Below are 22,384 nucleotides of genomic sequence, written 5' to 3'. Positions count from 1 at the left end.
GTAGCTCGGGCAATGCCGGATTTGGACAAAATTGTAGGCTAATTTGATTGTAAACGGGCAAACGGACGAGACTCATTACTACGCAATGAGCTGACGAGATTTTAGCCGAATTCCTTCTCTAAGACCCTCTAATTTGCGATTTACCGCTTCTGTTAAGCTTTCGTTTCCTCGAGAAATCCGCTTAGGAAGTTTGAAATTCGGTTCCGGTTCCATTTTATCGTATCCCAGGCATAATAATAGCTTTACATTCGTTATTTCCTTCTTCTTATTTTTTTCTATTTTATGGGAACATTTATCGATTTTTATTGTCGTGAGCCGGTTCTGTGCGGAAGGATATGACGCAGATTACTCCGGAGACGTATAACTCATTAAAAACAATTATTTCGACTCTTTTAACCATAATTTACGTAAACGGTCGCGACACGAGGTCTTCCCAGGGAGGTCACCCATCCTAACTCTGCCATCGCGCCAGAACGCTTAACTTCATGGTTATGATTGGGCGAGAGCAGTGCCGTGTGTTGTCCATCGCCGCCCGCTCCACACGTCTTCGAGGGATATAAGAATAAACATCCCACTCAATGTCGGGTGCGATCATACCAGCACTAATGCACCGGATCCCATCAGAACTCCGAAGTTAAGCGTGCTTGGGCGAAAGCGCAGTACTAGGATGGGTGACCCCCTGGGAAGTCCTCGTCTTGCACCCCTTTTCGTGTTTTTCTATTTTTGATTACTTGTTGACAAACGATTTTCGGCTCAAATCATCTGAATCTCGATCGAGACTAGATAAGACATGTGAAATGAAAGTAGCTCGGGTAATGCCGGATTTGGACAAAATTGTAGGCTAATTTGATTGTAAACGGGCAAACGGACGAGGTCTTCCCGGGGAGGTCACCCATCCTAGCTCTGCCATCGCGCCAGAACGCTTAACTTCATGGTTATGATTGGGCGAGAGCAGTGCCGCGTGTTGTCCATTGCTGCCCGCTCCACACGTACTCGAGGGATAAAAGAATAAACATCCCACTCAATGTCGGGTGCGATCATACCAGCACTAATGCACCGGATCCCATCAGAACTCCAAAGTTAAGCGTGCTTGGGCGAAAGCGCAGTACTAGGATCGGTGACCACCTGGGAAGTCCTCGTGTTGCACCCCTTTTCATGTTTTTCTATTTTTGATTACTTGTTGACGGACGATTTTCTGCTCAAATCATCTGAATCTCGATCGGGACCAAATAAGACATGTGAAATCACTGTAGCTCGGGTACTGCCTGATTTGGACAAAATTGTAGGCTAATTTTATTGTAAACGGGCAAACGGACGAGACTCATTACTCCGCAAAGTGCTCGCGAGATTTTAGCTAAATTTCTTCTCTAAGACCCTCTAATTTGCGATTTACCGCTTCTGTTAATGTTCCGTTTCCTCGAGAAATCAGTTCAGGAAGTTCGAAATTCGATTCCGGATCCATTTTATCATATCTCAGGAATAATAATAGCTTTACATTCTTGGAAGTCCTCGTGTTGCACCCCTTTTCGTGTTTTTCTATTTTTGATTACTTGTTGACAGACGACTTTCGGCTCAAATCATCTGAATCTCGATCGGGACCATATAAAACATGTGAAATGAAAGTAGCTCGGGCACTGCCGGATTTGGACAAAATTGTAGGCTAATTTGATTGTAAACGGGCATACGGACGAGACTCATTACTACGCAATGAGCTGACGAGATTTTAGCCGAATTCCTTCTCTAAGACCCTCTAATTTGCGATTTACCGCTTCTGTTCAGCTTTCGTTTCCTCGAGAAATCCGCCTTGGAAGTTCAAAATTCGATTCCGGTTCTATTTTATCGTAGCCCAGGCATAATAATAGCTTTACATTCGTTATTTCCTTCTTCTTATTTTTTTTTTCTATTTTCTGGGAACATTTATCGATTTTTGTTGTCGTGAGCCGGTTCTGTGCGAAAGGGTATGACGCAGATTACTCCGGAGACGGTTAACTCATTAAAAACAATTATTTCGACTGTTTTATCCATAATTTACGTAAACGGTCGCGACACGAGGTCTTCCCAGGGAGGTCACCCATCCTAACTCTGCCATCGCGCCAGAGCGCTTAACTTCATGGTTATGATTGGGCGAGAGCAGTGCCGCGTGTTGTCCATCGCCGCCCGCTCCACACGTCTTCGAGTGATATAAGAATAAGGATGGGTGACCCCCTGGGAGTCCTCGTGTTGCACCCTTTTTCGTGTTTTTCTATTTTTGATTACTTGTTGACAGACGATTTTCGGCTCAAATCATCTGAATCTCGATCGTGACCAGATAAGACATGTGAAATCAACGTCGCTCGGGCACTGCCGGATTTGGACAAAATTGTAGCCTAATTTGATTGTAAACGGGCAAACGGACGAGGCTCATTACTACGCAATAAGCTGACGAGATTTTAGCCGAATTCCTTCTCTAAGACCCTCTAATTTGCGATTTACCGCTTCTGTTTAGCTTTCGTTTCCTCGAGAAATCCGCTTAGGAAGTTCGAAATTCGATTCTGTTCCATTTTATCGTATCCCAAGCATAATAATAGCTTCACATTCGTTATTTCCTTCTTCTTATTTTTTTTTCTATTTTCTGGGAACATTTATCGATTTTTGTTGTCGTGAGCCGGTTCTGTGCGGAAGGGTGTGACGCAGATTACTCCGGAGACGGTTAACTCATTATAAACAATTATTTCAACTGTTTTATCCATAATTTACGTAAACGGTTGCGACACGAGGTCTTCCCAGGGAGGTCACCCATCCTACCTCTGCCATCGAGCCAGAACGCTTAACTTCATGGTTATGATTGGGCGAGAGCAATGCCGCGTGTTGTCCATCGCCGCCCGCTCCACACGTCTTCGAGGGATATAAGAATAAACATCCCACTCAATGTCGGGTGCGATCATACCAGCACTAATGCACAGGATCCCATCAGAACTCCGAAGTTAAGCGTGCTTGGGCGAAAGCGCAGTACTAGGATGGGTGACCCCCTGGGAAGTCCTCGTGTTGCACCCCTTTTCGTGTTTTTCTATTTTTGATTACTTGTTGACAGACAATTTTCGGCTCAAATCATCTGAATCTCGATCGAGACCAGATAAGACATGTGAAATGAAAGTAGCTCGGGCAATGCCGGATTTGGACAAAATTGTAGGCTAATTTGATTGTAAACAGGCAAACGCGAGACTCATTACTACGCAATGAGCTGACGAGATTTTAGCCGAATTCCTTCTCTAAGACCCTCTAATTTGCGATTTACCGCTTCTGTTAAGCTTTCGTTTCCTCGAGAAATCCGCTTAGGAAGTTTGAAATTCGGTTCCGGTTCCATTTTATCGTATCCCAGGCATAATAATAGCTTTACATTCGTTATTTCCTTCTTCTTATTTTTTTCTATTTTATGGGAACATTTATCGATTTTTATTGTCGTGAGCCGGTTCTGTGCGGAAGGATATGACGCAGATTACTCCGGAGACGTATAACTCATTAAAAACAATTATTTCGACTCTTTTAACCATAATTTACGTAAACGGTCGCGACACGAGGTCTTCCCAGGGAAGTCACCCATCCTAACTCTGCCATCGCGCCAGAACGCTTAACTTCATGGTTATGATTGGGCGAGAGCAGTGCCGTGTGTTGTCCATCGCCGCCCGCTCCACACGTCTTCGAGGGATATAAGAATAAACATCCCACTCAATGTCGGGTGCGATCATACCAGCACTAATGCACCGGATCCCATCAGAACTCCGAAGTTAAGCGTGCTTGGGCGAAAGCGCAGTACTAGGATGGGTGACCCCCTGGGAAGTCCTCGTCTTGCACCCCTTTTCGTGTTTTTCTATTTTTGATTACTTGTTGACAAACGATTTTCGGCTCAAATCATCTGAATCTCGATCGAGACTAGATAAGACATGTGAAATGAAAGTAGCTCGGGTAATGCCGGATTTGGACAAAATTGTAGGCTAATTTGATTGTAAACGGGCAAATGGACGAGGTCTTCCCGGGGAGGTCACCCATCCTAGCTCTGCCATCGCGCCAGAACGCTTAACTTCATGGTTATGATTGGGCGAGAGCAGTGCCGCGTGTTGTCCATTGCTGCCCGCTCCACACGTACTCGAGGGATAAAAGAATAAACATCCCACTCAATGTCGGGTGCGATCATACCAGCACTAATGCACCGGATCCCATCAGAACTCCAAAGTTAAGCGTGCTTGGGCGAAAGCGCAGTACTAGGATCGGTGACCACCTGGGAAGTCCTCGTGTTGCACCCCTTTTCATGTTTTTCTATTTTTGATTACTTGTTGACGGACGATTTTCTGCTCAAATCATCTGAATCTCGATCGGGACCAAATAAGACATGTGAAATCACTGTAGCTCGGGTACTGCCTGATTTGGACAAAATTGTAGGCTAATTTTATTGTAAACGGGCAAACGGACGAGACTCATTACTCCGCAAAGTGCTCGCGAGATTTTAGCTAAATTTCTTCTCTAAGACCCTCTAATTTGCGATTTACCGCTTCTGTTAATGTTCCGTTTCCTCGAGAAATCAGTTCAGGAAGTTCGAAATTCGATTCCGGATCCATTTTATCATATCTCAGGAATAATAATAGCTTTACATTCTTGGAAGTCCTCGTGTTGCACCCCTTTTCGTGTTTTTCTATTTTTGATTACTTGTTGACAGACGACTTTCGGCTCAAATCATCTGAATCTCGATCGGGACCATATAAAACATGTGAAATGAAAGTAGCTCGGGCACTGCCGGATTTGGACAAAATTGTAGGCTAATTTGATTGTAAACGGGCATACGGACGAGACTCATTACTACGCAATGAGCTGACGAGATTTTAGCCGAATTCCTTCTCTAAGACCCTCTAATTTGCGATTTACCGCTTCTGTTCAGCTTTCGTTTCCTCGAGAAATCCGCCTAGGAAGTTATAAATTCGATTCCGGTTCTATTTTATCGTAGCCCAGGCATAATAATAGCTTTACATTCGTTATTTCCTTCTTCTTATTTTTTTTTCTATTTTCTGGGAACATTTATCGATTTTTGTTGTCGTGAGCCGGTTCTGTGCGGAAGGGTATGACGCAGATTACTCCGAAGACGGTTAACTCATTAAAAACAATAATTTCGACTGTTTTATCCATAATTTACGTAAACGATCGCGACACGAGGTCTTCCCAGGGTGGTCACCCATCCTAGCTCTGCCATCGCGCCAGAACGCTTAACTTCATGGTTATGATTGGGCGAGAGTAGTGCCGCGTGTTGTCCTTTGCCGCCCGCTCCACACGTACTCGAGGGATATAAGAATAAACATCCCACTCAATGTCGGGTGCAATCATACCAGCACTAATGCACCGGATCCCATCAGAACTCCGAAGTTAAGGTGCTTGGGCGAGAGCAGTACTAGGATGGGTGACCCCCTGGGAAGTCCTCGTGTTGCACCCTTTTCGTGTTTTTCTATTTTTGATTACTTGTTGACTGACGATTTTCGGCTCAAATCATCTGAATCTCGATCGGGACTAGATAAGACATGTGAAATCAACGTGGCTCGGGCACTGCCGGATTTGGACAAAATTGTAGGCTAATTTGATTGTAAACGGGCAAACGGACGAGACTCATGACTACGCAATGAGCTGACGAGATTTTAGCCGAATTCCTTCTCTAAGACCCTCTAATTTGCGATTTACCGCTTCTGTTCATCTTTCGTTTCCTCGAGAAATCCGCCTAGGAAGTTCAAAATTCGATTCCGGTTCTATTTTATCGTAGCCCAGGCATAATAATAGCTTTACATTCGTTATTTCCTTCTTCTTATTTTTTTTTCTATTTTCTGGGAACATTTATCGATTTTTGTTGTCGTGAGCCGGTTCTGTGCGGAAGGGTATGACGCAGATTACTCCGGAGACGGTTAACTCATTAAAAACAATTATTTCGACTGTTTTATCCATAATTTACGTAAACGGTCGCGACACGAGGTCTTCCCAGGGAGGTCACCCATCCTAACTCTGCCATCGCGCCAGAGAGCTTAACTTCATGGTTATGATTGGGTGAGAGCAGTGCCGCGTGTTGTCCATCGCCGCCCGCTCCACACGTCTTCGAGTGATATAAGAATAAGGATGGGTGACCCCCTGGGAGTCCTCGTGTTGCACCCTTTTTCATGTTTTTCTATTTTTGATTACTTGTTGACAGACGATTTTCGGCTCAAATCATCTGAATCTCGATCGTGACCAGATAAGACATGTGAAATCAACGTCGCTCGGGCACTGCCGGATTTGGACAAAATTGTAGCCTAATTTGATTGTAAACGGGCAAACGGACGAGGCTCATTACTACGCAATAAGCTGACGAGATTTTAGCCGAATTCCTTCTCTAAGACCCTCTAATTTGCGATTTACCGCTTCTGTTTAGCTTTCGTTTCCTCGAGAAATCCGCTTAGGAAGTTCGAAATTCGATTCTGTTCCATTTTATCGTATCCCAAGCATAATAATAGCTTTACATTCGTTATTTCCTTCTTCTTATTTTTTTTTCTATTTTCTGGGAACATTTATCGATTTTTGTTGTCGTGAGCCGGTTCTGTGAGGAAGGGTGTGACGCAGATTACTCCGGAGACGGTTAACTCATTAAAAACAATTATTTCGACTGTTTTATCCATAATTTACGTAAACGGTTGCGACACGAGGTCTTCCCAGGGAGGTCACCCATCCTACCTCTACCATCGAGCCAGAACGCGTAACTTCATGGTTATGATTGGGCGAGAGCAATGCCGCGTGTTGTCCATCGCCGCCCGCTCCACACGTCTTCGAGGGATATAAGAATAAACATCCCACTCAATGTCGGGTGCGATCATACCAGCACTAATGCACAGGATCCCATCAGAACTCCGAAGTTAAGCGTGCTTGGGCGAAAGCGCAGTACTAGGATGGGTGACCCCCTGGGAAGTCCTCGTGTTGCACCCCTTTTCGTGTTTTTCTATTTTTGATTACTTGTTGACAGACAATTTTCGGCTAAAATCATCTGAATCTCGATCGAGACCAGATAAGACATGTGAAATGAAAGTAGCTCGGGCAATGCCGGATTTGGACAAAATTGTAGGCTAATTTGATTGTAAACGGGCAAACAGACGAGACTCATTACTACGCAATGAGCTGACGAGATTTTAGCCGAATTCCTTCTCTAAGACCCTCTAATTTGCGATTTACCGCTTCTGTTAAGCTTTCGTTTCCTCGAGAAATCCGCTTAGGAAGTTTGAAATTCGGTTCCGGTTCTATTTTATCGTATCCCAAACATAATAATTGCTTTACATTCGTTATTTCCTTCTTCTTATTTTTTTTTCTATTTTCTGGGAACATTTATCGATTTTTGTTGTCGTGAGCCGGTTCTGTGCGGAAGGGTACGACGCAGATTACTCCGGAGACGGTTAACTCATTAAAAAAAATTATTTCGACTGTTTTATCCATAATTTACGTAAAAGGTTGCGACACGAGGTCTTCCAAGGGAGGTCACCATCCTAGCTCTGCCATCGCGCCAGAAAGCTTAACTTCATGGTTCTGATTGGGAGAGAACAGTGCCGCGTGTTGTCAATCGCCGCTTGCTCCACCCGTACTCGAGGGATATAAGAATAAACATCCCACTAAATGACGGGTGCGATCATACGAGCACTAATGCACCGGATCCCATCAAAACTCGGAATTTAAGCGTGCTTCGGCGAGAGTAGTAGTATGATGGGTGACCCCCTGGGAAGTCCTCGTGTTGCACCCTTTTTCGTGTTTTTCTATTTTTGATTACTTCTTGACAGACGATTTTCGGCTCAAATCAACTGAATCTCGATCGGGACCAGATAAGACATGTGAAATCAACGTCGCTCGGGCACTGCCGGATTTGGACAAAATTGTAGCCTAAATTGATTGTAAACGGGCAAACGGACGAGGCTCATTACTACGCAATAAGCTGACGAGATTTTAGCCGAATTCCTTCTCTAAGACCCTATAATTTGCGATTTACCGCTTCTGTTTAGCTTTCGTTTCCTCGAGAAATCCGCTTAGGAAGTTCGAAATTCGATTCTGGTTCCATTTTATCGTATCCTAAGAATAATAATAGCTTTACATTCGTTATTTCCTACTTCTTATTTTGTTTTTTATTTTCTGGGAACATTTATCGATTTTTGTTGTCGTGAGCCGGTTCTTTGCGGAAGGGTATGACGCAGATTACTCCGGAGACGGTTAACTCATTAAAAACAATTATTTCGACTGTTTTATCCATAATTTACGTAAATGGTCACGAAACGAGGTCTTCCCAAGGAGGTCACCCATCCTAGCTCTGCCATCGTGCCAGAACGCTTAACTTCATGGTTATGATTGGGCGAGAGCAGGGCCGCGTGTTGTCCATCGCCGCCCGCTCCACACGTACTCGAGAGATATAAGAATAAACATCCCACTCAATGCCGGGTGCGATCATACCAGCACTAATGCACCGGATCCCATCAGAACTCCGAAGTTAAGCGTGCTTGGGCGAGAGCGCTGTACTAGGATGGGTGCCCCCCAGGGAAGTCCTCGTGATGCACCCCTTTTCGTGTTTTTCTATTTTTGATTAGTTGTTCACAGACGATTTTCGGCTCAAATCATCTGAATCTCGATCGTGACCAGATAAGACATGTTAAATGAAAGTAGCTCGGGCACTGCCGGATTTGGACAAAATTGTAGGCTAATTTGATTGTAAACGGGCAAACGGACGAGACTCATTACTACGCTATGAGCTGACGAGATTTTAGCCAAATTCCTTCTCTAAGACCCTCTAATTTGCGATTTACCGCTTGTGTTAAGCTTTCGTTTCCTCGAGATATCCTCTTAGGAAGTTCGAATTTCGATTCTGGTTCCATTTTATCGTTTCCCAGTAATAATAATTGCTTTACATTCGTTATTTTCTTCTTCTTATTTTTTTTTATTTTCTGGGAACATTTATCGATTTTTGTTGTCGTGAGCCGGTTCTGTGCGGAAGGGTATGACGCAGATTACTCCGGAGACGGTCAACTCATTAAAAACAATTATTTTGACTGTTTTATCAATAATTTACGTAAACGGTCGCGACACGAGGTCTTCCCAAAGAGGTCACCCATCGTACCTCTGCCATCGAGCCAGAACGCTTAACTTCATGGTTATGATTGGGCGAGAGCAGTGCTGCGTGTTGTACATCGCCGCCCGCTCCACACGTACTCGAGGGATATAAGAATAAACATCCCACTCAATGTCGGGTGCGATCAACGAGCACTAATGCACCGGATCCCATCAGAACTCCGAAGTTAAGCGTGCTTGGGCGAGAGCAATACTAGGATGGGTGATCCCCTTGGAAGTCCTCGTGTTGCACCCCTTTTCGTGTTTTTCTATTTCTGATTACTTGTGACAGACGATTTTCGGCTCAAATCAACTGAATCTCGATCGGGACCAGATAAGACATGTGAAATGAAAGTAGCTCGGGCACTGCCGGATTTGGACAAAATTATAGGCTAATTTGATTGTAAACGGGCAAACGGACGAGACTCATTACTACGCAATGAGCTGGCGAGATTTTAGCCGAATTTCTTCTCTAAGACCCTCTAATTTGCGATTTACCGCTTCTGTTAAGCTTTCGTTTCCTCGAGAAATCCGCTTAGGAAGTTCGAAATTCGATTTCAGTTCCATTTTATCGTATCCCAGGCATAATAACACCTTTACATTCGTTATTTCCTTCTTCTTATTTTTTTTTCTATTTTCTGGGAACATTTATCGATTTTTGTTGTCGTGAGCCGGTTCTGTGCGGAAGGGTATGACGCAGATTACTCCGGAGACGGTTAACTCATTAAAAACAATTATTTCGACTGTTTTATCCGTAATTTACGTAAACTGTCGCGACACGAGGTCTTCCCAAGGAGGTCACCCATCCTACATCTGCCATCGCGCCAGAACGCTTAACTTCATGGTTATGATTGGGCGAGAGCAGTGCCGCGTGTTGTCCATCGCCGCCCGCTCCACATGTACTCGAGGGATATAAGGATAAACATCCCACTCAATGTCAGGTGCGATCATACCAGCACTAATGCACCGGATCCCATCAGAACTCCGAAGTTAAGCTTGCTGGGGCGAAAGCGCAGTACTAGGATGGGTGACCCCCTGGGAAGTCCTCGTGTTGCACCCCTTTTCGTGTTTTTCTATTTTTGATTACTTGTTGACAGACGATTTTTGACTCAAATCATCTGAATCTCGATCGAGACCAGATAAGACATGTGAAATGAAAGTAGCTCGGGCACTGCCGGATTTGGACAAAATTGTAGGCTAATTTGATTGTCAACGGGCAAACGGACGAGACTCATTACTACGCAATGAGCTGGCGAGATTTTAGCCGAATTCCTTCTCTAAGACCTTCTAATTTGCGATTTACCGCTTCTGTTAAGCTTTCGTTTCCTCGAGAAATCCGCTTAGGAAGTTCGAAATTCGATTCTGGTTCCATTTTATCGTTTCCCAGGAATAATAATAGCTTTACATTCGTTATTTCCTTCTTCTTATTTTTTTTTTATTTACTGGGAACATTTATCGATTTTTGTTGTCGTGAGCAGGTTCTGTGCGGAAGGGTATGACGCAGATTACTCCGGAGACGGTCAACTCATTAAAAACAATTATTTTGACTGTTTTATCTATAATTTACGTAAACGGTCGCGACACGAGGTCTTCCCAAAGAGGTCACCCATCCTACCTCTGCCATCGAGCCAGAACGCTTAACTTCATGGTTATGATTGGGCGAGAGCAGTGCCGCGTGTTGTACATCGCCGCCCGCTCCACACGTACTCGAGGGATATAAGAATAAACATCTCACTCAATGTCGGGTGCGATCAACGAGAACTAATGCACCTGATCCCATAAGAACTCCGAAGTTAAGCGTGCTTGGGCGAGAGCAATACTAGGATGGGTGATCCCCTGGGAAGTCCTCGTGTTGCACCCCTTTTCGTGTTTTTATATTTCTGTTTACTTGTGACAGACGATTTTCGGCTAAAATCAACTGAATCTCGATCGAGACCAGATAAGACATGTGAAATGAAAGTAGCTCGGGCACTATCGGATTTGGAAAAAATTGTAGGCTAATTTGATTGTAAACGGGCAAACGGACGAGACTCATTACTACGCAATGAGCTGGCGAGATTTTAGCCGAATTCCTTCTCTAAGACCCTCTAATTTGCGATTTACCGCTTCTGTTAAGCTTCCGTTTCCTTGAGAAATCCGCTTAGGAAGTTCGAAATTCGATTCCGGTTCCATTTTATCGTATCCCAAGCATAATAATAGCTTTACATTCGTTATTTCCTTCTTCTTATTTCTTTATATTTTCTGAGAACATTTAGCGATTTTTGTTGTCGTGAGCCAGTTCTGTGCGGAAGGGTATGACGTAGATTACTCCGGAGACGGTTAACTCATTAAAAACAATTATTTTGACTTTTTTTCCATAGTTTATATAAACGGTCGCGACACAAGGACTGCCCAGGGAAGTCACCCATCCTAGCTCTGCCATCGCGCCAGAACGCTTAACTTCATGGTTCTGATTGGACGAGAGCAGTGCCGCGTTGTCCATCGCCGCCCGCTCCACACGTACTCGAGGGATATAAGAATAAACATCCCACTCAATATCGAGTGCGATCATACGAGCACTAATTCACCGGATCCCATCAGAACTACGAAGTTAAGCGTGCTTGGGCAAGAGCAGTATTAGGATGTGTGACCCCCAGGGAAGTCCTCGTGTTGCACGCCTTTTCTTGTTTTTGTATTTTTGATTACTTGTTGACAGAAGAATTTCGGCTCAAATCATCTGAATCTCGATCGGGACCAGATAAGACATGTGAAATCAACGTAGCTCGAGCACTGCCGGATTTGGACAAAATTGTAGGCTAATTTGATTGTTAACGGGCAAACGAATGAGACTCATTACTCCCCAATGAGGTGGTGAGATTTTAGCCGAATTCCTTCTCTAAGACCCTCTAATTTGCAATTTTCCGGTTCTGTTAAGCTTCTGTTTCCTAGAGAAATCCGTTTAGGAAGTTCGAAATTCGATTTCGGTTCCATTTTATCGTATCCTAAGCATAATAATAGCTTTCCATTCGCTATTTTCTTCTTATTTTCTTATATTTTCTTGGAACATTTAGCGATTTTTGTTGTCGTGAGCCATTTCTGTGCGGAAGGGTATGACGCAGAATACTCTGGAGACGGTTAACTCATTAAAAACAATTATTTCGACTGTTTTATCCATAGTTTACGTAAACGGTCGCGACACAAGGACTGCCCAGGGAAGTCACCGATCCTAGCTCTGCCATCGCGCCAGAACGCTTAACTTCATGGTTTTGTTTGGATGAGAGCAGTGCCGCGTGTTGTCCATCGCTGCCCGCTCCACACGTACTCGAGGGATATAAGAATAAACATCCACTCAATGTCGGGGGCGATCATACTAGCACTAATTCATCGGATCCCATCAGAACTCCGAAGTTAAGCGTGCTTGGGCGAGAGATGTACTAGGATGGGTGAACCCCTGGGAAGTCCTCGTGTTGCACGTCTTTTCGTGTATTTCTATTTTTGATACTTGTTGACAGACGATTTTTGGCTCAAATCATCTGAATCTTGATCGGGACCAGATAAGACATATGAAATCAACGTAGCTCGGGTACTGCCGGATTTGGACAAAATTGTAGGCTAATTTGATTGTAAACGGACAAACGAACGAGACACATTACTCCGCAATGAGGTGGTGAGATTTTAGCCGAATTCCTTCTCTAAGACCCTCTAATTTGCGATTTTCCGCTTCTGTTAAGCTTCCATTTCCTCGAGAAATCTGCTTAGAAGTTCGAAATTCGATTCCGGTTCCATTTTATCGTATCCCAGGTATAATAATAGCTTTACATTCGCTACTTTTTTCTTCTTATTTTTTTATATTTTTTGGAAACATTTAGCGATTTTTGTTGTCGTGAGCCAGTTCTGTGCGAAAGGGTAAGACGTAGATTACTCCAGAGACGGTTAACTCATTAAAAACAATTATTTTGACTGTTATATATATAGTTTATGTAAACGGTCGCGACACAAGGACTGCCCAGGATAGTCACCCATCCTAGCTCTTCCATCGCGCCAGAACGCTTAACTTCATGGTTCTGATTGGACGAGAGCAGTGCCGCGTGTTGTGCATCGCCGCCCGCTCCACACGTACTCGAGGGATACATAAATAAACTTCCCACTCAATATCGAGTGCGATCAAAGAGCACTAATTCACCGGATCCCATCAGAAATACAAAGTTAAGCGTGCTTGGGCGAGAGCAATACTAGGATAGGTGACCCCCTTGGAAGTCCTCGTGTTGCACGCCTTTTCGTGTTTTTCTATTTTTGATTACTTGTGACAGAAGATTTTTGGCTCAAATCATCTGAATCTCGATCGGGACCAGATAAGACATGTGAAATCAACGTACCTCGGGCACTGCCGGATTAGGACAAAATTGTAGCCTAATTTGATTGTAAACGGGCAAATGAACGAGCCTCATTACCCTGCAATGATCTGGTGACAATTTAGCCGAATTCCTTCTCTAAGACCCTCTAATTTGCGATTTTCCGCTTCTGTTAAGCTTCCGTATCCTCGAGAAATCAGCTTAGAAAGTTCGAAATTCGATTCCGGTTCCATTTTATCGTATCCCAGGCATAATAATAGCTTTACATTCGCTATTTTCTTTTTCTTATTTTTTTTTCTATTTTCTGGAAACATTTAGCAATTTTTGTTGTCGTGAGCCGGTTCTGTGCGGAAGTGTATGACGCAGATTACTCCAGAGACGGTTAACTCATTAAAAACAATTATTTAGACTGTTTTACCCATAATTTACGAAAACGGTCGCGACACGAGGAATGCCCAGGGAGGTCACCCATCCTGGCTCTGTCATTGCTCCAGAACGCTTAACTTCATGGTTCTGATTGGGCGAGAGCAGTGCCGCGTCTTGTCCATCGCCGCCCACTCCACACATACTCGAGGGGTATAAGAATAAACATCCCAGTCAATGTCGGGTGCGATCATACCAGCACTTATGCACCAGATCCCATCAGAACTCTGAAGTTAATCGTGCTTGGGCGAGAGCAGTACTAGGATGGGGTCCCCTGGGAAGTCCTCGTGTTACACCCCTTTTCGTGTTTTTCTATTTTTGATTACTTGTTGACAGACGATTTTCGGCTCAAATCATCAGAATCTCGATCGGGACCAGATAAGACATGTTAAATCAATGTAGCTCGGGCACTGCCGGATTTTGAAAAATTTAAAGGCTAATTTGATTGTAAACGGGCAAACGAACGAGACTCATTACTCCGCAATGAGCTGGCGAGATTTTAGCCGAATTCCATCACTAAGACCCTCTAATTTGCGATTTTCTGCTTCTGTCAAGTTTCCGTTTCCTCGAGAAATCCGCTTAGGAAGTTCGAAATTCGATTCTGGATCCATTTTATCGTATCCCAGGCATAATAATAGCTTTACATTCGTTATTTTCTTCTTATTTTTTTTCTATTTTCTGGGAATATTTAGCGATTTTTGTTGTCGTAAGCCGGTTCTGTGCGGAAGGGTATGATGCAGATTACTCCGGAGATGGTAAACTCATTAAAAACAATTATTTCGACTGTTTTAGCCTTAATTTACGTAAACGGTTGCGACACGAGGACTGCCTAGGGAGGTTTCCCATCCTAGCTCTACCATCGCGCTAGAACGCTAAACTTCATGGTTCTGATTGGGAGAGAGAAGTGCCGCGTGTTGTTTGCCGCCCGCTCCACACGTACTCGAAGGATATAAGAATAAACATCCCACTCAATGTCGGGTGCGATCATACAAGCACTAATGCACCGGATCCCATCAGAACTCCGAAGTAAAGCGTGCTTGGGCGAGAACAGTACTTGGATGGGTGACCGCCTGGGAAGTCCTCGTGTTGCTCCCCTTTTCGTGTTTTTCTATTTTTGATTACTTGTTGACAGAAGATTTTTCGCTCAAATCATCTGAATCTCAATCGGGACCAGAAAAGACATGTGAAATCAACGTAACTCGGGCACTGCCGGATTTGGACAAAATTGTAGGCTAATTAGATTGTAAACGTGCAAACGAACGAGACTCATTACTCCGCAATGAGCTGGCGAGAGTTTAGCCAATTCCTTCTCTAAGACCATCTAATTTGCGATTTTCCGCTTCTGTTAAGCTTCTGTTTCCTCGAGGAATCTGCTTAGGAAGTTCGTAATTCGATTCCGATTCCATTTTATCGTATCCCAGGCATAATAATAGCTTTACATTCGCTATTTTCTTATTCTTATTTATTTTTCTATTTTCAGGGAACTTTTAGGGATTACTCCGGAGACAGTTAACTCATTAAAAACATTTATTTCGACTGTTTTATCCATAGTTTACGTAAACGGTCGCAACACAAGGACTGCCCAGGGAAGTCACTGATCCTAGCTCTGCCATCGCCCCAGAACGCTTAACTTCATGGTTCTGATTGGGCGAGAGCAGTGCCGCGTGTTGTCCATCGCCGCCCACTCCACACATACTCGAGGGGTATAAGAATAAACATCCCAGTCAATGTCGGGTGCGATCATACCAGCACTTATGCACCAGATCCCATCAGAACTCTGAATGTTAATCGTGCTTGGGCGAGAGCAGTACTAGGATGGGGTCCCCTGGGAAGTCCTCGTGTTACACCCCTTTTCGTGTTTTTCTATTTTTGATTACTTGTTGACAGACGATTTTCGGCTCAAATCATCAGAATCTCGATCGGGACCAGATAAGACATGTTAAATCAATGTAGCTCGGGCACTGCCGGATTTGGAAAAATTTGAAGGCTAATTTGATTGTAAACGGGCAAACGAACGAGACTCATTACTCCGCAATGAGCTGGCGAGATTTTAGCCGAATTCCATCACTAAGACCCTCTAATTTGCGATTTTCTGCTTCTGTCAAGTTTCCGTTTCCTCGAGAAATCCGCTTAGGAAGTTCGAAATTCGATTCTGGATCCATTTTATCGTATCCCAGGCATAATAATAGCTTTACATTCGTTATTTTCTTCTTATTTTTTTTATTTTCTGGGAATATTTAGCGATTTTTGTTGTCGTAAGCCGGTTCTGTGCGGAAGGGTATGATGCAGATTACTCCGGAGATGGTAAACTCATTAAAAACAATTATTTCGACTGTTTTAGCCTTAATTTACGTAAACGGTTGCGACACGAGGACTGCCTAGGGAGGTTTCCCATCCTAGCTCTACCATCGCGCTAGAACGCTAAACTTCATGGTTCTGATTGGGAGAGAGAAGTGCCGCGTGTTGTTTGCCGCCCGCTCCACACGTACTCGAAGGATATAAGAATAAACATCCCACTCAATGTCGGGTGCGATCATACCAGCACTAATGCACCGGATCCCATCAGAACTCCGAAGTAAAGCGTGCTTGGGCGAGAGCAGTACTTGGATGGGTGACCGCCTGGGAAGTCCTCGTGTTGCACCCCTTTTCGTGTTTTTCTATTTTTGATTACTTGTTGACAGAAGATTTTCCGCTCAAATCATCTGAATCTCAATCGGGACCAGAAAAGACATGTGAAATCAACGTAACTCGGGCACTGCCGGATTTGGACAAAATTGTAGGCTAATTTGATTGTAAACGTGCAAACGAACGAGACTCATTACTCCGCAATGAGCTGGCGAGAGTTTAGCCAATTCCTTCTCGAAGACCATCTAATTTGCGATTTTCCGCTTCTGTTAAGCTTCTGTTTCCTCGAGGAATCTGCTTAGGAAGTTCGTAATTCGATTCCGATTCCATTTTATCGTATCCCAGGCATAATAATAGCTTTACATTCGCTATTTTCTTATTCTTATTTTTTTTTCTATTTTCAGGGAACTTTAGGGATTACTCCGGAGACAGTTAACTCATTAAAAACAATTATTTCGACTGTTTTATCCATAGTTTACGTAAACGGTCGCGACACAAGGACTGCCCAGGGAAGTCACTGATCCTAGCTCTGCCATCGCCCCAGAACGATTAACTTCATGGTTCTGTTGGATGAGAGCAGTGCCGCGTGTTGTCCATCGCAGCCCGCTCCACACGTACTCGAGGGATATAAGAATAAACATCCCACTCAATGTCGGGGGCGATCATACCAGCACTAATTCACCGGATCCCATCAGAACTCCGAAGTTAAGCGTGCTTGGGCGAGAGATGTACTAGGATGGGTGACCCCCTGGGAAGTCTTCGTGTTGCACGTCTTTTCATGTTTTTCTATTTTTGATTACTTGTTGACAGACGATTTTCGGCTCAAATCATCTGAATCTCGATCGGGACCAGATAAACCATGTGAAATCAACGTAGCTCGGGTACTGCCGGATTTGGACAAAATTGTAGGCTAATTTGATTGTAAACGGGGCAAACGAACGAGACTCATTACTCCGCAATGAGGTGGCGAGATTTTAGCCGAATTTCTTCTCTAAGACCCTCTAATTTGCGATTTTCCGCTTCTGTTAAGCTTCCATTTCCTGTAGAAATCCGCTTAGGAAGTTTGAAATTCGATTCCGGTTCCATTTTATCGTATCCCAGGCATAATAATAGCTTTACATTCGCTATTTTCTTCTTCTTATTTTTTTTCTATTTTCTGGGAACATTTAGCGATTTTTTTTGTCGTGAGCTGGTTCTGTGCGGAAGGGTATGATGCAGATTACTCTTGAGACGGTTAACTCATTAAAAACAATTATTTCGACTGTTTTAGCCTTAATTTACGTAAACAATCGCGACACGAGTACTGCCTAGGAAGGTCACCCATCCTTGTTCTGCCATCGCGCTAGAACGCTTAACTTCATGGTTCTGATTGGGCGAGAGCAGTGCCGCGTGTTGTCCATCGCCGCCCGCTCCACACGTACTCGAGGGATATAAAAATAAACATCCCACTCAATGTCGGGTGCGATCATACCAGCACTAATGCATTGGATCCCATCAGAACTCCTGTAAGGCCCGAGATTTTGTTACTGTAATCTGAGATTAATCTGAAATGATTTATTTATTTATTTAAAGATGATTATATACGGAACGGATCAGATCGGGAGAGCCGAAAGAAAGAATCACATTAGGTGTGAAGAATATAATCGGCTGCACATGCGCGGCTTGAATGCGCGCATATGCGCGGAACGTCCAGAGAGTTCGGCGCACATGCGCGGCGGAAGGCGCGCATATGCGCGAGTAAGGGAATGTGCGAGACAGAACATCTCGCGCATATGCGCGAGAAATGTCGCGCATATGCGCTAGAGGATAAACCACATGGTGCCGGGCAGAAAGCCAGGCGCATATGCGCGACCTTGTCCGCGCATATGCGCGAGGCATGCAAAACGAAAGGATGCCACTTGCCATCACCGTGCGACGTGTATATGTATATATATATATATAAGCAAAGTCAAATTCTCAGAAATAAGAAGAAGAGAGGAACCGAAGCTCCAAGTTCCTGATGTGCGAAAATTGAACGCCACGCAAATTCCGTCTGTCTAATTTTGAATCCGAGTACGGTATCGTGTTAATAGCGACGACAGCTACAACTGGACGTAAGTTTTGTTACGTTTAGACATGATTTGAATTTATGATATTGTCAGAATTGAATATGAATCAGATATGATGTTCCTGCTAGAGTAGGCATTGTATAATTGAAGTCAGATTAAAGAATAGACTGGTTATACAATTATTATGAATTTCAGAGTTGATTTAGTTGAGATTCTATATCAGAGTTGTGTTATTATTCAAATTTTGAATTGTACGGATATTGATTATGTATTCTGGTATTATATCTGTGATGTTGAGATTGATGGGGTATCAAGACTGTATTGTTATGCTGTCGAAACATCAGTAGATTGATATTGATCAGATTCAGTAATGATTTCGATTGTATCGTGATATCATTGATATGAATTAGATTGTACCTTGTTCAGATATGGATCAGATTATATACCGATTTGAGTATTGATCAGAACGGGTCTTGAATTGAGTTATATACTGATATGGTATTTATGTGACTTGTCATTGCCAGACTGGGTATGGACAGATTGACATACAAGACTTCGTCTACATCAGATCGTGAAGAGAAAGGTATAAATAAATGTTGATTCGGGATTGCACAACTCGAGTTAGGTTTGACTTGAGTTTCCCAAAATCACATACTTTACTTTATTGCATTGATATTTGCAGATTATCAGATTGATATGTTTAGTCTATTGAATTATAGCAGAGCCAGAGTTTGAGTCTAGGGCAGATCAGCCTAGCTAGGGCAGAAATGCCGAGTCTTTGACAGAACCGCGTAGACTCTAGTCTTACGGTGTATCGATGAGCTTAGATGTAGATCGACGTCTATTGTAGACATTCGATACAGCATACCAAAGTCTAAATTAGATCTGGATCCCTAGATTAGAATGAGAGATGAGTCGAGTCTTAGATATTGAGACTAGAATTTGATTTACAGATCCGTATTGATTTATGTTTCGTAGATTACGATTCATGTTTTATTTACAGACTGGTATTGATACATGTTGTTTGGTTATGCTACATGTGATAAGATATAATTCATGCTTTTATGTTAATTCAGTTAACTGCATGTATACATTATTTATACTTGGATTTATTCTCAGCGGAGTATCCGACTGTTGTCTTGTTTTGTATGTGTGCATGACAACAGGTGGGACAGGATCGGGGTCAAGAAGATGATGAGAGAAGACGAGTTTAGAGTGGTGATTCCGGACTTATTGTAGATTTGGTTTAATACTTAAAATTTAGTAGTTGAACCTTAGACTAGTTTGAATAATTATTGTACATTATTGTACTTATATAATGAGATGTATATTAGTTACATTCCATTACGCTCCGCACTTGCATTTTAAAAAGAAAAAATTTTAGACCCTGATTATCTGAATTGATAATTAACTTCCAAAGATGATTAAGAAAACGATTAGCGTCCGGGACCCCACAACAGGTGGTATCAGAGCGATAGATCCTTTAGACTGAGATAGAAGAGAATGAGCGGGGTAGATAGATTGAGTTTTCTTTCCTTGCATGTGATTGCTAGCGTGAGAATTATTTTAATGTTGAACGACATTGCGTATGCTAGCATGACATTAGGCTTTACTGCTTCGAAATACATGGTTACCTGATTATCTGATTTGAGTTGGTATTATGTATTATTGAGTATGAATCAGATCTGATTCATGATCAGCAGTAAGATGATCAGAGAAAGATTTGGAACAGATTTGTAGTATTTGAGCACTAATGTTTTGATAAGCAGATATACCTCCACGGAGAATTCCAGAAAGGGGTAGTACTTCGACTGAACAGATAGATGTATCAGAAACTCATATGGAAATACAGTTGAAAGAATTTCAGGTATTTCAGCCGCCGAACTTGAGTGGTACCGAGACGTCTGAAGATTGTGAGAACTGGTTTGATGACATAGAAATACTGTTTGATTTACTTAATAATTCAGATGAGCCGAGAATTAAACTGATATTCCACTAGTTACGAGAGACTGCCAGGAGTTGGTGGATTACAAGTAAAAGAATGCTAGAACAGAGAGGTACAGTGATTTCGTGGGAAATATTCAGAACTGAATTTTATCGAAGATTTTTCTCAGTTTCGTACCGAGAGGACAAGAAAGCAGAGTTTGAGAACTTGAGACAAGGTCAACTGAATATTGAAGAATATGTTGCTAAATTCTCTACTCTACTGCGTTTTGCTCCTAATGTAATTGGAAATGATGAAGCTGTAGCGGATCAGTTCATTAGAGGATTGAACTCGGAGATAGTTGCATTGATGAATATGCAGCGACCTTATCATTTTTCTGATGCATTGAGTAAAGCGAAGAGAGCGGAGGCGAGTCTGATTAGACAACTAAAAAGGGTGTGTGCGATGCAACCCCAGACACAGCAATCCCCTCTCCGATTTGATCGCGGCAGCACGAGTGGAAAGAAAGATTTGCTGAAAGCTCGAAAGAAACCATTCAAGAAGTTAAGGAGCAGACTGAGCGGTTCAACTAGCTCCAGTGGTTCCAGCTCAAGTTATACTGGAGTGTATTGCAAGATTTGCGGAGGGAGACATTCCACAGGGCAATGCCAGGGAGTGACTGGTAGTTGTCGTATCTGCCGACAGCCGGGACACTTTGCTAGAGTTTGTCCCCAGAGAGATTCCCGCAGATTTCAGAGAGCTAGACCATCTGGTGGTAGTGACCGAGGAACAGACCCAAGAGGCACTTGATGATATAGTGGCAAGTACTGTTCTTTTATGATTATATTGCATATGTATTGATATATATTAATGCATTTCTTACAATTGTCTCTGACTTAGTTGCATTGATATATACGGTACCTGTTGGGTCTGTATTGCGGTAGTATTAATTTTTGTACCTTCTGGGAAAGAAAAATTGATATCAGAGATTTCTGTGATATATTGTATACTACAGTAAGATGAGAATGAGATCGAGTTAAATTATGATGTACTTGTGTTTTCTGATTTGATTGCATGATTGACATTAATATGCTGAACAAGTACAGAACTATTATAGATTCCTTTCAGGAGAGTATAAGATTCAGACCAGATATGGCTGATGAGTAGAGATTTCACGGTAAGGATTCTAGATTCAGAATTCCTTTGATATTTATGTTGTCTAGGGACTCGATTGTTGCAGAAAGGAGCAGATGGCATCCTTATGTATTCAGTAGACATACTGAAATCGAGTCTAGCATTGGCAGATTTGCCAATGATGTACGAGTTAGCTGATGTTTGCCCAGATAAGATTTCAGATTTGCTTTATATCAGAAAGATATATTTCAGAATTGAATTGAGACCAGATAATGTTTATTGTTTTAGAATTCAGTACAGAATGATATTGAATGTCCAGAATGACACTGAATGAATTGAAAGAATTAAAAGATCAGTAGAAGAGTACCGACAAGGAGTTACATCTGATTTATTGTTTCTCTTTGGCATATTTCAGTATGTTCAGAGATATTCTGATGATTTCATGCTCGTTGTATCTATGATATTTTGATATATTCGCAGCATCTGATTGATTGAATCGAATAACTGAAGATTGAATGGGATATTCTGAGAAATGTGATTATTGTATACAGAAATTTTTCAGATATGAATTCTGCTTGAAACAGATTGTATTCAGAGTGTGCGATATCTGAAGTTAGCATACCGATTGTTCTTGACACAGTTAAAATTGTGATCAGTGACTGAGAACGATACCGATATCAGAAATATCAGAGAATTTATTTTGTCAGAGTGGGCAGATTGTATTATCCGAGTATGTTTTGAACTGCTTGAGAATTGTTAGCTTCTAGATCAGTATAGATTATTGA

The 22,384-nt window shown here is 42.7% G+C and overlaps 16 non-coding genes and 4 pseudogenes across 16 annotated transcripts; all 20 read left to right on the top strand.

Moving 5' to 3' along the window:
• The first annotated feature begins 583 nt into the window (after window positions 1–583).
• On the top strand, window positions 584–704 carry LOC142515926 (5S ribosomal RNA). Its single transcript, XR_012811747.1, has one exon. It is a non-coding gene; the product is annotated as a 5S ribosomal RNA (ribosomal RNA).
• Window positions 705–1,029: 325 nt separating this feature from the next.
• Window positions 1,030–1,150, top strand: LOC142507559 (5S ribosomal RNA). Its single transcript, XR_012805814.1, has one exon. It is a non-coding gene; the product is annotated as a 5S ribosomal RNA (ribosomal RNA).
• Window positions 1,151–2,912: 1,762 nt separating this feature from the next.
• Window positions 2,913–3,033, top strand: LOC142516293 (5S ribosomal RNA). Its single transcript, XR_012812095.1, has one exon. It is a non-coding gene; the product is annotated as a 5S ribosomal RNA (ribosomal RNA).
• A 680-nt stretch (window positions 3,034–3,713) lies between these two features.
• On the top strand, window positions 3,714–3,834 carry LOC142515924 (5S ribosomal RNA). The gene has a single exon (XR_012811745.1). It is a non-coding gene; the product is annotated as a 5S ribosomal RNA (ribosomal RNA).
• Window positions 3,835–4,159: 325 nt separating this feature from the next.
• LOC142507558 (5S ribosomal RNA) lies at window positions 4,160–4,280 on the top strand. The gene has a single exon (XR_012805813.1). It is a non-coding gene; the product is annotated as a 5S ribosomal RNA (ribosomal RNA).
• A 1,057-nt stretch (window positions 4,281–5,337) lies between these two features.
• On the top strand, window positions 5,338–5,455 carry LOC142513626 (5S ribosomal RNA). Its single transcript, XR_012809563.1, has one exon. It is a non-coding gene; the product is annotated as a 5S ribosomal RNA (ribosomal RNA).
• A 1,387-nt stretch (window positions 5,456–6,842) lies between these two features.
• LOC142516292 (5S ribosomal RNA) lies at window positions 6,843–6,963 on the top strand. The gene has a single exon (XR_012812094.1). It is a non-coding gene; the product is annotated as a 5S ribosomal RNA (ribosomal RNA).
• A 683-nt stretch (window positions 6,964–7,646) lies between these two features.
• Window positions 7,647–7,765, top strand: LOC142507645 (5S ribosomal RNA). Its single transcript, XR_012805896.1, has one exon. It is a non-coding gene; the product is annotated as a 5S ribosomal RNA (ribosomal RNA).
• Window positions 7,766–8,449: 684 nt separating this feature from the next.
• Window positions 8,450–8,570, top strand: LOC142517530 (5S ribosomal RNA). The gene has a single exon (XR_012813271.1). It is a non-coding gene; the product is annotated as a 5S ribosomal RNA (ribosomal RNA).
• Window positions 8,571–9,252: 682 nt separating this feature from the next.
• Window positions 9,253–9,370, top strand: LOC142508909 (5S ribosomal RNA). Its single transcript, XR_012807106.1, has one exon. It is a non-coding gene; the product is annotated as a 5S ribosomal RNA (ribosomal RNA).
• A 683-nt stretch (window positions 9,371–10,053) lies between these two features.
• LOC142507356 (5S ribosomal RNA) lies at window positions 10,054–10,174 on the top strand. Its single transcript, XR_012805616.1, has one exon. It is a non-coding gene; the product is annotated as a 5S ribosomal RNA (ribosomal RNA).
• Window positions 10,175–10,857: 683 nt separating this feature from the next.
• LOC142511469 (5S ribosomal RNA) lies at window positions 10,858–10,975 on the top strand (annotated as a pseudogene).
• A 678-nt stretch (window positions 10,976–11,653) lies between these two features.
• Window positions 11,654–11,772, top strand: LOC142511490 (5S ribosomal RNA; annotated as a pseudogene).
• A 678-nt stretch (window positions 11,773–12,450) lies between these two features.
• LOC142509346 (5S ribosomal RNA) lies at window positions 12,451–12,569 on the top strand. The gene has a single exon (XR_012807524.1). It is a non-coding gene; the product is annotated as a 5S ribosomal RNA (ribosomal RNA).
• Window positions 12,570–13,249: 680 nt separating this feature from the next.
• LOC142512810 (5S ribosomal RNA) lies at window positions 13,250–13,367 on the top strand (annotated as a pseudogene).
• Window positions 13,368–14,050: 683 nt separating this feature from the next.
• Window positions 14,051–14,167, top strand: LOC142508056 (5S ribosomal RNA). The gene has a single exon (XR_012806288.1). It is a non-coding gene; the product is annotated as a 5S ribosomal RNA (ribosomal RNA).
• Window positions 14,168–14,844: 677 nt separating this feature from the next.
• On the top strand, window positions 14,845–14,963 carry LOC142515500 (5S ribosomal RNA). Its single transcript, XR_012811343.1, has one exon. It is a non-coding gene; the product is annotated as a 5S ribosomal RNA (ribosomal RNA).
• Window positions 14,964–15,600: 637 nt separating this feature from the next.
• On the top strand, window positions 15,601–15,718 carry LOC142510921 (5S ribosomal RNA; annotated as a pseudogene).
• A 675-nt stretch (window positions 15,719–16,393) lies between these two features.
• LOC142508247 (5S ribosomal RNA) lies at window positions 16,394–16,512 on the top strand. The gene has a single exon (XR_012806471.1). It is a non-coding gene; the product is annotated as a 5S ribosomal RNA (ribosomal RNA).
• Window positions 16,513–17,147: 635 nt separating this feature from the next.
• LOC142516514 (5S ribosomal RNA) lies at window positions 17,148–17,266 on the top strand. Its single transcript, XR_012812305.1, has one exon. It is a non-coding gene; the product is annotated as a 5S ribosomal RNA (ribosomal RNA).
• Window positions 17,267–22,384: the final 5,118 nt, after the last annotated feature.

Source organism: Primulina tabacum, chromosome 10, assembly GCF_025594145.1.
Source record: "Primulina tabacum isolate GXHZ01 chromosome 10, ASM2559414v2, whole genome shotgun sequence".
Classification (NCBI taxonomy): Eukaryota; Viridiplantae; Streptophyta; class Magnoliopsida; order Lamiales; family Gesneriaceae; genus Primulina; species Primulina tabacum.
The sequence above is the reverse complement of the archived record's forward strand: the minus strand, read 5'-3'. Positions and strand labels throughout refer to the sequence as shown.